Source organism: Orycteropus afer, unplaced genomic scaffold (assembly GCF_000298275.1).
Source record: "Orycteropus afer afer isolate SDZICR_OR568_19922 unplaced genomic scaffold, OryAfe1.0 scaffold00006, whole genome shotgun sequence".
NCBI lineage: Eukaryota > Metazoa > Chordata > Mammalia > Tubulidentata > Orycteropodidae > Orycteropus > Orycteropus afer.
Window position 1 is genome coordinate 23,928,477 of NW_006921593.1, and position 15,818 is coordinate 23,944,294.

The following is a 15,818-nucleotide window of genomic DNA, read 5'->3' on the forward strand; positions in this document are numbered from 1 at the left end:
GTCCATTCTGACTCAGAGACCCTATAGGACAGAGTAGAACTGCCCTAGTCTGGTTTCCAAGGCCATACATGTTTAAAGAAGTAGACTGCCACATCTTTCTCCAATGGAGCAGCTGGTAGGTTCAAACTGCTGACCCTTCAGTTAGCAGCCGAGTGTTTTAGTCACTGTGCCACCAAGAAACTCTGTAAGGCCATTCTACTCAGAGTCAAAAACAACTTGACAGCACCCTACAACAATAACAGTGCTTGCCCGGCCCACAGCCTGAACCAACCAACTCTTACATCAGCCCCCAAACCCCCAAGGAGATGTCAACAGCAAGTTGCAGGGGGTGAGGGGGCCAGTTCCTGCAAGGGGAGCCAGGGAGTGGCTGGGGGACAGGCACAGGGGTGGATGGAAGCTGAGAGCAGAAAACCCCGTGGCCTGGTTCTTGCTGGCTGGCCTCCCAAAGCCATTTTCTAAGCATTTCTCCTCATTAGAGCAAAATCAAAAGAACAAAGACAGAAGCCAGAACAGCATAGGGCTGATGATATTCAAAGCTGGGCAGGCCCTCAGCCAGAGCCGGGCTGCGTCCGACATTCCAGGCAGAATCTTTGTTCTGATCCTTCGCTCAAATGCCAGCTAGCACCTAATTACCTGACGGGCCCCTGTGCAGTAATTACAGTATCGTAAACTAATGAGTGATGGATGTACACACTTCCCGAAGGCTGTGCTCCACACGTCGGATCCAGAAAAATTAGTCGCTAAGCTTTCTTACATAATTTCCTATTATAATCCACTTGGTTTCCTGCCTGCCACAAACGTTTGGGTCGTTATTAATTCTAAAAAGCAGAAAAGTCAAAACCTCTTTCATCAGAACATGGCTGGCTGTGGTTTTTAAGAACTTGACTGTTTCTGATTTTTAAGGGACTATTAGTAGGAGCTCTGGTGGTGTAGTGCCTAAGGCATTTGACCGCCAACCAGAGGGCTGGCAGTTCAAACCCACCAGCCACTCCTTGGAAGACAGTTGGGCAACTACTTCCGTAGTGACACCGCCTCCGAAACCCAAGGAGGGGTCGCTATGAGTCGGACCCGACTCAACGGCGGTTAAGTTTTAGATTACTAGACTCTAGATTGAGGAGAAAAATATGTTTTAAACGAAAACATGCAAAGCAGGGCTGGAACTCCCCAAATCTTCAAGGCCCCTCAACATGGACATGACATGTCCTAGCGCCCTCGGCCTCCCAAGACCTGTACCACTCACAGGCTTCTTTTTTTCTTCCTAAAGATCAGTACCGATTTCTGCTGCTTCTTCCCCATCCCACCCCCCACCCAAATAATAACATGGCTCCTCCGAAGCAAAACCTCATGGAAGTGTCAACAGGGGGAGGGGGACCGAGGCCGTCCGTGACTGAGGACCATGGCTGGTGCACTGCAGCTGTGCTGAGCACAGGCACAAGACAGAGGGTACCCTGGGTTAGAGGACACTTGGTGCTCACAGGACCTGCTACCTCCCATGGCAAAGGGGCCGTGCAGACGTGACCAAGTTAACCAGTAACCACACGGTGTCGAGTCGACTCCAACTCACGGCAACCCCATTGGTGCCAGAGAACTGCACTGCGCAGTGTTTTCAATGGCGGGTTTACTGGAAGGCAATCGCCAGAACTTTCCTCTGTGGCAGCCCTGGGAGGACTCACACCTCCAACCTCTCACTCAGCAGCCGAGCGTGTCAAATGTCTGCACCATTCACCGGCTCCTAAATACCCATTAAACGGTAGCTCTGACCAGCAGCAACAGAGATACATCAAAGACACACTCCGGAAATGTCAGCTCCCTGCAGAGGACTCAGAAGCACTGGCTTTCCACGATATAAAAGGATCAGTATTGTAAATAGGACACACCAAGGTCTACTCGATCACTGGGGCTTTGTCCCCAGGCAGCTGGAAACGGCAGTGGGCAGATGAGGGTGGGGTTTGGGGCCACTCCTGTACAGGGTCAGATTCCAGAGCTACGGAACTGGGTGTCGCAGGTCTGGGGAACATATGGCATCGCAGACGAGAACGGAGAAAAAGACACAGCAGGCCAAGATCTAGAAAAAAAACAACGGCCAAACAGCAAGCAAATACGGTGACTGCATACAAGCATGCCAGCACGCCAAGAAGCAAGCTCATCCAAAACACGGGGACATGGCACCTGTGCCAGAGAGGAAGTTAGGTGACAAACGTGATCTGCTGAGAAGCCCGCCTTTCCGGGACTCCACAGGTGAGTTCCCACACCTTGCTGCAACCTTCCCTGGAGTGTCAGGCATTTTTCCAGTTCCCAGTCCCACCCCAGGTTCAACATCAGCCACAAACCCACACTCAACACAAGAAAGAAACGTGGCGGAGGGCGGCAGAGGCAGGGACAGGGGCGAGTGCCTGGCTGGCAGGCGGACCCAGGGCTTGCTGGGGTGAGGAGTGAATGTGGCCTCCCACAGCCTGGCCAGGAGCCGCCCGTCCCCTGGCCTCCCTCTGGAACGGAATGCCCTGTGCATGTGTGTGGGGTGGGGGCTCAGTGTCCTCATTCAGGGTCATGGTACAAACCTGCTGGAGCCAATGCAACATGATGCAATTTATAAATGAAAACTCCTCTCTCCCACGGTTTAGAACAGTGAGACTCCCAGGTGTCTGGGTCCTCTAGTGCTGTGTAACAGAAACACTGCATAGAACAGCGAGACTCGCAGGTGTTTGGGTCCTGTAGTGCTGTTGTAACAGAAACACCACAAGTGGGTATGGCTTTAACAAAGAGGACTTCATTCTTTTACGCTTTAGGAGGCTGGAAGTCCACACGAAGGGTGCTGGCTCTAGGGGCTGGGGGACGGCCCCGACCCTGGGCTACAGCTCTACGTTTTGTTCCAGGCCCATTGGGGCTGGAAGTGTCTAACTCAGGCAGCTGCTAGCTGCTCAGGCTGATGGTCCCAAGGTCGGCAAGTAGAATGGCACAGTGCCAAGATCCACAGGCAACACAGCAGGCCAGGAATCCCAAGGTCAGCAGGCAACACAGCAGGCCACTGGAGACCCAGCCAAATGCGGGATCCAGATGTACCACAAAGCTACAGCCCGTCCTCAAAGCTTCCCCACAAATACCGGAAGCAGGCCACACCCCAAAAGCAACTAATTAGATGCTCACGGCAAATTCCACCACAGAGCTGATGCCAATCTCACCATGGGGAGTAACTGCAGCCAGCTGCCCCACCACTCAAAACCACGGCCCAGCCAAGGTAACAACTACCACAACAAGCAACTGCAATGTCCACCCACGTGTTGTTAAATTGTTAAATCCATTCCCTTAAAAGGATGCCACAGACACAATGCAGTGAAGACGCGTTCTTCATACTGCTAAGTGGGAAAGACGGGGCATGAGGCCTCACCTGCCCAGGCGGCACTTTTGTTCTAGACACAGACGGAAGGAAGCAAAGGGCATGCAGAAGGACGTGTGTGAAAACGTAAATACTAGACAACAATCCGGTGAGTCCTCAAAGGTCAGACACAGTTCTACCACATGGTCCAGCCATTCCAGTCCTGGGGACATATGCCCAAGAGACTTGATCACAGGGACACAAACACACACAGACACAGTGTTCACTGCAGCACCGTCCCCACAGCAGACACAACCTGAATGTCCATCAGTGGGTGGATGGACATGCAACACACAGCGGACACACACAACAGAAGATCACTCAGCCATAAAGAGAAACAGAGTCCCGATACATGCTACGACACGGATGAGCTCTGGAAACATGACGGGGAAGGAAGTGAGTCAGTTACGAGAGGCCACATCCTGCCTGACCTCACTTAGACGGGCTACCCAGAACGGACAAGCGTGCAGAGCCCAGTGTATCAGTGGTTACGAGGGGCAGGGGGAGCGGGGAGGAGGGGACACTGTCTAGGAGCCATTGAGTTTCTCTTTACCATGATGGGAGATGTGACCAGGATTCCTGGAAATGGTCACATGGTGTCATTAATGTAACTGGTATCACTCAGCCGTACAGATGAAAAGCACTGACCTGCTGGGTTATGTGTGTCTTTGCAGCAAGAAAAAAAGACCTGAATGCAAATACTGCATCTTGAAATGCTGGGTTGTGGCCATTTTTTATTTTTCGACTTGTGTCTACTTTGAAGAATCCTACAAAGAACACAGCTTCTAGCTGTTTAAAGCCACAGACTGTTTAAAAAAGCAAACAAGCAAACATGCCAGGCAGAGGCACCGCAACTGCAGGGTATCGTGTTCTCGCTTAGGAATAACTTCTCGAACCAGGTGCACCTTCACACAGGTCCTGCACCTACACTGGGACGCACACCCTGCTCCCTGAACCCTGCTCCAAGAGTCACCCACCACCCACCATTTCCCGGGCTCCAGGGCACTTCCAGTATGTCATCTCACCCCGATCCCTACTGACCACCTCGGCCGCCATGAACGAAAACGTTGACACAAGAAGTCTTTCACTGTTGCTTGGTGGTGTTTCCTGGAAGTCTCAGGTTCATGGTGCTGCCCTTTCAGCAGAGAAACGAGATGAGAAACGAGACCTCCACCCTGGGAGCTCAGACGAAGATGCTGCCCAAGCCCTGCCACGGCACCTGTCCCACCTTGTGTCCCGACAGCGGGCGTCTGCTCGGGCGCTTTTTGGACAAGTGCAAATTCCCTCACATGTGCTCAAGATCTGAGAGCAAAGCCCATGCTATTGATGACTTTTAAGCTTCTTTTAAACCAGAACCATTCTCCACCTCAACGGTGAGCTGCAAGTGGGCAAATTCCATCAGCAGGACTGTGATGGCATTGACAGCGCCCCCGGCACACGTCCTCACCTGCAGCCGTCTGCTTTAACCTAAACAGTCACCTTTCAAAGCTCCTGTTGCTGGTCAGACCTTTTTCTTTACTATTTTATTTCATTCCTTGTCACTTTAACTTGTTCTTCAGAGGCTTGTTCTCCTGCAACTTGTTAGGAAGAAGTCATTTTATCTAATAGGATGTACTGTTGTCGTCGTTGTTGTCAGCCGCCATGGACCTGGCCCCGACGCTCAGCGACCCACACGCAATGGAATACAATGCTGCCCGGTCCCACGCCAGCCCCATGACGGGTGGTGGAGTGGACGCTGTGATCTACAGGTGGCCACTGGCTGATTCTCAGAAGTAGGTCACCAGGCCTTTCTTCCTCGTCTGTCTTAGTCTGGAAGCTCCATGAAACCTGTTTGGCGTCACAGCAACACACAGGCCTCCAATGACGGGGGTGATCATGAGGGACACAGGCCGGAATCGAACTCTGGTCTCCTGCACGGGCAGCAAGTATCTACCACTGAACCACCAGTGGGATATTCTACCTTCTCTAGTGATCTCCTTGCTGTGGAAATAAAAATCTAATTCACAGTTTCCAAGGAAGCACAGACAGATTAGGAGCCAAGGCAATGAACAGTCGGGCCCAGGTCTCCCCACAGGAAGAGAGGGTCAGCGTATGACTCAGCCCACCCCTTCCACACGGGCACCCATGGCAGCAGACAGCACACAGACCTTCAGCAGCCGGGAGAAGCCAGCTACGACCTGGGTCCCCCAGCCAACAGCCTCGACTTCAGTAGACAGGCATCCAGACGGGACTGCAGCTGGGCCCACCCCTTTGTGAAAGGGCCCTCTCTCCTGTAAAGAAACCTACCCTGGTGATTCCCAGGGATGAGAGGAATGGGGGGACCATCCCTAACTAGAGGGTAGACACGTATCAGCGTGGGTCAAGGGACCAAGGCAAAGGGACACAGAGAAGCATGAGCGTTACAGGCAACAAAGGGAATACTGTCATCTGCAGAAGCCTGCAGTGCCAACAGTGACAATAAGGTATGAGTGGGTACGCAGACACGCAAGCTGAAGAGGGGTGGGCAGGTGAACGGGGCTATGCCCACCAACAGGCATGACAGGGGCTGTTTCTACATATGTACTTCTAGGTGCAGCAATTACAACCCAGCACACTGTATAGCGCACAAGGGCCAAGTCAGGAAAACCTCTCAGCCAGAAGCAAACACTTGGAGGGATGAGGCACTGGGCTTGGGACTCTGGACCATGGTCTCAAGGGACATCTAAATGTGGCATAACATAGCCCACAAAGACAATGTTTTACATCCCACTCTGTCAGAGAGCAACTGGGGCCTTAAAGGAGGGGCCAGCCAAGGAGCAACTGTTGGCCCCTCCCCGACCGGAGCAAAGAAGGGTGAAGACAACCAAAGACACAAGCAAACAACGAGTCCACAGGACTGAGGGAGCACACGGACCCTGGCCTCCGCGGCCTCCACGACCCGGAGACCAGAGGAACTAGATGGTGCCCGGCTCCCACTGCCGACTACTCCGCAAGGGACCCCTGTAGCAGGCCCTGGATAGAGTGGGGGAAAAACATGGAACAAAACTCAAAATCATAAAAAAGACTAAGCTGACTCGTCTGATAGAGGCTGGCCTTCGGTCACCCTTCAAGCCTGAACTCACCCCCACAGCTCCACTTGCAGCCAGACAACAGGCAGGCCTGTGAGGTGAGCAGTTACACCAGGGGGAGGAGGACACTCCTGGGAACAGTCAACCCTGCGACCAAACGGGCAGCATTCACCCAAAAACAGGGCTCAGAGGGAGGAAGGGGGAGGAAAGAAGAACGGACGGACACGGGGAACCTGGGAGGAGGTGGGAAGAAAGCTGTCATAGGTGAGGATGGCAGCGAACGCCACAAAACAAAACGTGTAGGAACTGCTGAACAGAAAGCCAATTTTCTCTGTAAACTTTCACCTAAACCACAAAAGTTTAAAGAAAAAAAAGACCACATCGATTTCTTGAGTTTCAAAGGAAACGTAGACACAAAATACAAATTTAACATTACACAGTTGCCACCCAAAAAGGGGAGACCAAATAAAAGTAACTGATGAATTTCCCCTGCTGGCTTTCACGCCTCTTCCACTAAGTAAGAAGCGGAGCCCTGACAGGGACATTCATGTTCCACAGACGAAGGGGGATGTGTGACACGTTTCACAGCTTTCCGTTTTCAGTGACAATCCCTATTTTGCCTAGAATTTGTACACAGAATCAGTTCATCTAAAATTTAATACCTGGTTGCCGTCGAGTTGACTTCGACTGACGGCAACCCCATGTGTTTCAGGACAGAATGGCACTGCACGGGGCTTCCAAGGCTGTGACTTTTCAGAAGCAGAGGCAGGCCTTCCTTCCATGTCCAGACGGAGCTGACCGGCCAACCTTTCGGTTAGTGGTGGAGCACTTAACTGTTGCGCCACCGAGTTAGCCAGAGATACAGGACTCAGGGATGGACCCAAGAAGACAGCAGTTTCCTCAAGAGCCCCCTTCTCCCACTGCCCCAGGACCTGCCACATGGCGGCGAGGTTCCTAACAGGACAGGCCTGCTCCTGATCCACCCCGACCCCCAGAGCAGGGGTCACTGTAAATTGAGACGGCAGGGTCCACTTCCTCTCCACCTGCTCCCTCCTTTGTGTGCTGAAAACATACACTGGAAGCCAGAGCTGGGCTGTGTACAGACAAACTGGCCCTCCGGGCAAAGGCCTGGAGGGGACATGGGGATTGGGGGCTGGTGATAACCACGGTGATAACCTCGGTGGCACTGGCTCCTAACAGCAATGATGAGCCACTGTCCCACTGCCTCACTCTAGATCCTTGGCTACAAGGCTCCCAACTTTCCACCCTCACAAGACCTGGGCAGAAGTGTCTGCTATGAACGTCTACTCCACCTCCCACGACACTGCCATCTTCTGCCCACAGGCACATCCACAGCCAAACTGGGACCCCAAAGTGACATCTACCAGCCTGTGCCACCCCCTCACCTGTGTGACCCCACTCATCCTGAGCAGGACTCCATCAGAGCCAAGGACCACAGCATCTCTGAAGTGCTGGGCTCAGGGTCACGACAGGGACCAAGGGCCACTAGACACCATGTGATGCTGGTGCTCCAAAGAATGCCATGGATTCTGCAGTGACAAGCCTCACAAAATCAGGGACTACTGCATCTTTATGCAAATAGTGTGCGTTACATGGGGGTCGGGAGCAGACTATGCAACCCCCTCGTGCACAGCCTATGTGCACTATACGCATGGACGCGCTACAGGCTGGAAAACCCCCTCACGCACAGCCTATGTGCACTATACGCGTGGACGCGCTACAGGCTGGAAAATACGGTATGTGTCTGCAGCCTCCCCCAAAGCTCCCTGTTGTCGTCAGAGGTGCCTCCGAGTCAGTTTCAACTCGTGGGTCACGTATGACAGAGTAGAACTGTGATTTTCACAGAAGCTGATCACCAGGTCTTTCTCTCGCTGAGCCACTGAGTAGGTTCGAACCACCAACCTTTCGGTTAGCAGTCAAGTATTTAAGCAATGTGCCACCAGGGATTCTGAGGCTACTTACTGCCAGTGTGGTAAATTACATAGTGTGGCTTTTCTAGCCATAGTCTTTGTAAACTCTGTGGTGGAATTTGCCATGAGCAACTGAGTAGCTCCTGATTGTTAAAGTCATCCACCTGGGGTATTTCTGTTGGGAGCAGCAAAAAGTTATTGTCTGGAAAGTCTGCTCTCTGTCAGGTGTATAGAATTCTGATGTTGGGATTGGTTAGTCTGGCCATCTGCCAGGCTCAAAAGGAGCCCTCCTAGAGGCAGAAGGACTCTGCCTCTGACTGCTGGCTGAGAATACATGCTGCTGAGAGAAACACACTCCTGAGAGACATGTACTTGCTGAGAGATAGATGTGAGAGACATGAGAGACATGCATTGCCAAAGAGAGATATGCACTGCTGGGAGAGAGACTGAAAGAGACTGTTGGCTGAGAGAGACTGAGCATGTGGCTTCCCTAATAAACCCCATAATCCGTGAGTTCTGTGTGGCCACTGCAGTGAATTATCGAACCCAGCAGAGAGGTGGTGGGTGCTGCAGGAGGAACAGTTGGTGTCAGGGATGGTGAAAGGGCTGGAGGGAGGCAGCATGTCTGGGCTTGCAGGAATGGGCCTTGGGCTACTGATGGTGATTCTGTCTTCCTCTCGAGGGGTTCGGGGAGGTCAGAATATGCAGCCCCTTTAGCGCTTACTAATGACCTCCTTTTTGCCAAGCCTAATAGCCTCTTGATCCCCATTCTTCATCCTCGCCACGCCCTGTGGGCTCTCCATACTCACTTCCCTCTCCAAACACAGGGCTAGGCACAAGGCCAGGCTCATGAATGACTTCTACTGACTCCAAGAGAATGGCCAGGAACCTCATCCTCCCCAAGCAGATTGTTAATTTTCTCGAAGAAATGTCTCTAGTTTCCCAGAGCCCAGCACACCTCCACGAGCTGAAGACTGTACACCCTGATGACATCCACCGTACTCGAGAAGCCAAGCCATGCACCTACCAGACTGAAAAAAAAAAAAGCCAGGGTGTGACAATGCCCTGGCATGAGGAGACAGGCACTCACAGGCACTGCTGACGGGCGTGCAGGATGGCATAGCTGTGGTGCCGAGAATCCGGCAACACCCAAGAAGGACGCCCGCACGTGACCGAGCAATGCAATTTCTCAAGAACTTATCCGAGAATGCACTGACAAATACAAGTAAAAGACGTGTGTGCATTCTACTACCATTTTCAAACTGAAGAGACCAGGTGGTGCAATAGTTACACGTTTGAGTGCTAACCAAAAGGCCAGTGGTTCAAACCAACCAGCGACTGTGGAAGAAAGATGTAGCAGTCTGCTTCTATAAAGACTATTGTTGTTGTAGTTGTTAGGTGCCATCATTTGCAACTCACAGTGACCACACAGACGACAGAACGGCACACTGCCTGGTCCTGCACCTCACGACTGTTGCTGTGTTTGAGCCCACTGTCCCAGCCACTGCGTCAGTCCATCTTATTCACAGTCTTCCTCTGGTCCGCTGACCCTCTACTTCACCAAGCATGAGGTCCTCCTCCAGGGACTGGTCCCTCCTGAGAACATGTCCAAAGGACGTGAGGCGAAGTCGTGCCAGCCTCACTTCTAAGGAGCATCCTGGCCATACATCTTTCAAGGTAATAAAGATCACAGCCTTGGAAACCCTATGGGGCAGCTGTACTCTGTCCTATAGGGTCTCAATGACTCGAGTTTGGTTTTCTAGTTTTATTTTCAAATAACAAAAAATGCATAAATCAAATCCTGGCTACATCACAATGCCCATTGAGAGAGGACTGGCTGAAGGCTGCAAACCTTCCCACGGGGGGATGTTCTAGACCTGATGCCCTAGAGTGAGATGCACAGCACAGTCTCTAGTACAGAGTCTGAATGAGAGAGTGTGCAGTAAATGACATCTGTCCAGGAGAATACACGAATACCCACAGACAGCGGCTTGCATTTATAAGAGGGAAAGATTAATGTATTTCTTGAATATTGATTTATACGTGGAAGGGAGGGAACAGGAAGGACAATTCTTCACGATTATTTTCATGAGTGGAGATTGGTACTATGAAAGGAGTTGACCTAAGTATACGACTTTTCTTTTAAGTAATCCCTAAAAATGGAAAATAAATGAAGGAATGCAACCATTAATGATAATGTTGAGTCCGTGAAGCGTTAACACAGCTGGACCTGGAGGGCATAACACTACACAAATTAAGTCGGACACATAAGGACCGATATTGTATGGCCCCTCTCTTATCAGAAGACGTGAACAGATAAATACAGAGACTAAAGTTTGCTGGCCATCAACACGGGGAGGGGGGACAGTGTCTACACCACAGACACGAGTTATTTTTGGTGATGGGAGAAGAGGCACTAAATATGGTCGTAGTGAACACAGCACAACGGACATAAAAACAAGTGTTTGAGCACATGTGGATGGGTACAAGCAAGTGGTTAGGTGGCCACATATGTACACAGGTGAGAACAGAGAGAATTATCCATAAGGTACATGTAAATACAAAACGTGGGTGCAGACATGTATGTTCACTGATGACACAAATGTGCAATCGCCCCAGACACAATAAACACCTTCCAACGTTGGTCTTCTGGGTTTGAAGGTTTAGGACCATAGTCTCATGAGACAACTCGAGTCAACGGGCACAGTGTAGTTCAAAAATCACGTTCTGCGTCCTAGCAAAGTGAGTCGGTCTGTGGTCTCACAGCTTGTGAGCAGCCACCTGAGACACAACTATGAGTCCCTATTGCCAAGAGCAGAACAGTAAGAAGGCAGGGAAAGCCTGGGAAGAAATAATCTACAAGAGCCACAACCTCACCCTGCGACCAGAAGGACTAGATGGTCCCAACTGCCACCACTGACCGTTCGACCAGGGTCACAACAGCTGGTCCTGGACAGAAGGGGAATAAAACATGGAGCAGAACTTAAATTCTTATTTTAAAAAAGAGCTAGACAAACTGGAACAGCAGAGGATGGAGGAGCCCCTGAGCACATCGCCCCGGCACAGCCTTCAAACCTAGCGCCAAGCCTAACCCGAGACCACCTGTTAGCAAAACAGCAGAGTGGCACGCAAAATAAAGGATACCACCTGCCAGATCGGCCCCTACTTCAACACCATCTGTATGAGACCAAAAGGTCGTCAGTGACTCCAAAGCAAGATGGGAAGAGGAGGGCAGGGCAAATAGAGCATTGGAAAGGGAACAAGTGAAGACAATTACAGAGAACATTGACACACTGTGTTCAGTGGAATTAAGGCCACCGAACAGTCTGTGAGGACACTGTCAAACAGGAACCCAACCTGCTGTGTGAACTTTCACCAAAAACTCAACAAAATATTTTAAAAGAAGAAAAGAAGGAAATGAACCTAAACATGTCCCCAGCTGGGAGCAGCACCACCACGCGGGCCAAGTCCTGGTGACTCTGGACACAATATGCAGACCCTCCGACCCAAGAGGGAGACACACTGAAGACCCCAAGCAGTGAGGAGCTATGTCTGAAACCGTTTCCGGTTACCAGGTACAGTGTAGTAAATTACTTAGTGTGGCTTTTCTACCCATAAGTCTTTGTAAACTCCAAGGTGGGATTTGCTATGAGCAACTGAGGAGCTCCTGATTGCTGAAGGTGTCCACCTGGGTTATTTCTGTTGGGCGTGGCACAAAACAATGTTCTGGGAGGTGCCCACTCTCTCTCAGGTGCTTAGAGTTCTGATGCTGTGATTGGCTAGTTTGACCACCCTTCCAGGCTCAAAAGGAGGCCTCCTGGAGGTAGAACTCTCTCTGACTGCTGGTGGAGGAAGACGTGCTGCCGAAAGAGACATGTGTTCCTGAAAGAGACACGTGCTGCTGGGAAAGAGACGCAAGAGACACGCATTGCTGAGTGAGACACCGAGGGACCAGCACTGCTGGTCAAGAGACCGTGAGAGACTGTTGGCTGAGGGACGGTGGGCTGGGAGAGAGACTGAGCATTTTTCCTGAACTCAAATTGTAGTTTGGTGCTTCCCTAATAAACCTCGTAATCTGTGAGTTCTGTGTGGACACTGCAGCGAATTATCGAACCCAGGAGAGAGGTGGTGGGTGCTCTGGGAGGAACGGTTGGAGAAAGGGCTGGAAGGAGGCAGCATGTCTGGCCTTGCAGTAATAGGCCTTGGGCTACCGCTGGTAACCCTGTCTTCCTCTTGTGGGATTAGAGAAGGTCAGAACATGTGGCCTCCTTGCCGTTTTTGCACCAGATTCTCGGTGGCCACGTCGGCACTGTTGCTCGGGACTCTTGCGTGGGCCGGCCAGGGCACACGGTGAGTGTCTTCCCTCCAAGTCAGGTGAGTTCGTGACCTATGTGGATAACGCTTAGCTAGAACAATTCAAGTTTAAAAGGCTTCTTTCTTCTGCCTCCTCTCATCACACACACACAACATGACATACATATATACACACAAACATGTGTGTGCGTGAACACAGAAAACACAACGCTCCATTTCCTGTGTTTATCATCAGGCTGTGTCCTCAGGTGGGGAAATGCATTGAGACGTCACATCTACACATAGGGACTTACATACCTGTATCTCCGAGCTGCTGTGAGGACCAAGCAAATTCATAAACATAAGCCAACATGATTCTTGGTGCTGCCAGCAAGCTTACTGCTGGCACCGCTACTGTCCAGAAGGTGGGGCCGCTGGCCAGGGCTTCCTGTTGCCCAAGGCAGGACAGCTTTGGCCAGAGGTGCTGCCCCCATTAGCCACCCGCACCCACGACCTCAAGGTTCCCCAATGTGAATCAGAGTTTAACCCCAAGATGAGCAGTTCGTGATGGCGACGCCACCAATCCCCCTTGTGGAAACTAGAGAGAGAACGGTACTCTGGTGATGTGAAAAGTATTCTTTCTTCTTTCTTTTTTCCTTTTTCGGTGTGGTGTGGGTTGGGAGCAGTGCTGGAGCACCCATAAGCAAGGTAAGCACAGATGTCCTCGTGCTTACTTCCTAACCTGCGGTGAACAATTTCACCCTCTCACCTCATCAAAGATTATGCTTCTTAGGATGGCTGGCATCTCTCTCCCCCAGGCCCCAGAACACCACCTACAGAATCAAAGCCTCTTTTCCAATGGACAGTCAGCAGGTTCAGCACGGGCTGACCTTTGCGTACCTGCTCATCTGTAGTGAAGAGTGTCACATGTTGTTCACCACATCAAAACATATGTGACTGTTCACCACAGAGGAGTAAGTAAGCACAAGTCAGCCTGGGCTTCCCTCGCTTACTGGGGCATCTGCTGCTGGGGGAGCCACTTCCCTATAAAACAACGAGAAGGTTATGGGCTCACCACCCGCCCCCGTACACTGGCCGAAGAGCAACGTCAGGCCCGGCCCTGCTCTGAGGGCTGGCTGTGCCTAAGGCTGGCACACGCCCACCTGTGACAGCCAACCTGCCTCGGGTGCCAGGGAGAGCAGAGAGCCCGCGAAATCCTACCAAGCCGAGGCAGCCGAGGCGGCCGGCCAGCGCCCGTGACTGGGTGGCACCATTCGGCTGGCAGGTGCTGCAGGGCGGGGGCGGGGCGAGGCCGGGACGAATGCCCGGGGTTACGCTCAGCAGTGCCACGCTCGGTTCTTCACCCCACGACTCGCTCCTTACAGAAAGGCTTAGGGGCGGGGCCGAGGAATTCAACCGGATCCTGAGAGCCCTGGGGAGCCATCGAGGGACTGGAAGCAGGACCAGACCTGCTGATGGGGCAACCAGGCTGTCACGCGCTAACGAGCACACCTCCGCTCTCAGAGCACACCCGTGCACGTGCTGGACTCAGGTGGGGCACATTTGCGTCACCCGTACTCCCGCACCGGGACACGTCAAAGATGCAGGGCAAACTCACAGCCTCCGGAGCTTAGCAGGAAACGTCCCGACACAGCCCTGAGGCTCATCAGACTGCTACCATCCAAACAGCTGACCAGTCGCTACTCAGAGGGCTCGGCGGTTCTCACGAAGGGTTAACGTGGGGGACGGTGGACTGTTGGGCCTTTGGTTTTTATTAATAAAGATCTGAAACAGGCTGAACTCACAGCAGGCACAGGCTGGCAGATGAGGAGCAAAGGTTCTTGGCACTGCTGGGGTCTGTGCTGTGGGATCCTTGGCCCCACCAACCAGGCAGCTATCCAGGAATCCCCCACCGGCCAGGATTCGGGTCACCACCACTCATCACACTGGGAGTTCTGCACCGGGAGAACTGAGGGCAGGTTCCCAAAGGGTGGGGCCCAAGTCAACAGCAGTAGTGTCTCCACTTAGCATGTCAGAGCAGCAACTGCCCAGGCCCTCCCCAAAGCTGCTGAACCAGAGACTGGGGTGAGCGGCGTTGGGGTTCTAACAGCGCCCCCTGACTCTGGTGCTCTCTAGAGTCTGAGAACCACCACTCCAAAGACCCCCAGCTGTAAGGCCAACCCCGCCCCCATCAGCAGGTGGTTGGAGCAGACAAGTAGATGCATGTGTGTGCACTCAAGAAGGAAAGGCCAAGACGAGAGAAGTGCACATGCACTGAGCGCGACCCTCTCTAATGAATCACACAACACACGCAAAGGGGGTGTGACGCACAGCACCACACTTCGTGCCCAGAACGTCCCAGTGGTGTCCCCAAGGAAGAGCCAGCAAGGCCACCTAGGCAGGAGGAAAGTGCCACCAGGCCCAACCAGACTGCAGAAGCCAAGATGTGAAAAGAAAGTGGCCACGACTCACAGGACCCTAAACAACCACTGCCAACAAGCGTATCCAATGCCTGTGCAGGGACCTGCCCCGCCAGGAACCCCTGTGCACCGTCGGCGAAGTGCAGCGTTTGGTAACAACTGAAGCTCTTACAAGAGCACCAAGTTCACCCGGAATCCTGGCCATGTCCAGAGGGAGGCAAAGACAGGTCCTCCAGCTCACAAAGGTCATGTGGCCTGTGAGTCACACAGGAGCCGTTGGGCAGTGGGGAGGTGGAGGGTCAGGGAGGCTGGGGTCTACATCCACTTCAGGGGTCAGCGAGGTCAGGGTCTACATCCACTACAGGGGTCAGCGAGGCCGGGGCCTACGTCCACTTCAGGGCTCAGCGAGGCCGGGGCCTACGTCCACTTCGGGGCTCAGCGAGGCCGGGGCCTACGTCCACTTCGGGGCTCAGCGAGGCCGGGGCCTACGTCCACTTCAGGGCTCAGCGAGGCCGGGGCCTACATCCAGTTCAGGGCTCAGCGAGGCCGGGGTCTACGTCCACTACAGGGGTCAGCGAGGTCAGGGTCTACGTCCACTACAGGGGTCAGCGAGGCCGGGGCCTACGTCCACTTCGGGGGTCAGCGAGGCCGGGGCCTAGGTCCACTTCGGGGGTCAGCGAGGTCAGGGTCTACGTCCACTTCAGGGGTCAGCGAGGTCAGGGTCTACGTCCACTACAGGGGTCAGCGAGGCCGG

General features: G+C 52.8%; 1 protein-coding gene across 1 annotated transcript in view; it reads right to left on the bottom strand.

Moving 5' to 3' along the window:
* Window positions 1–15,818, bottom strand: part of AGAP1 (ArfGAP with GTPase domain, ankyrin repeat and PH domain 1) — a 666,775-nt gene that overhangs the window by 623,666 nt on the left and 27,291 nt on the right. The gene's annotated exons all lie outside the window — the stretch shown is intronic.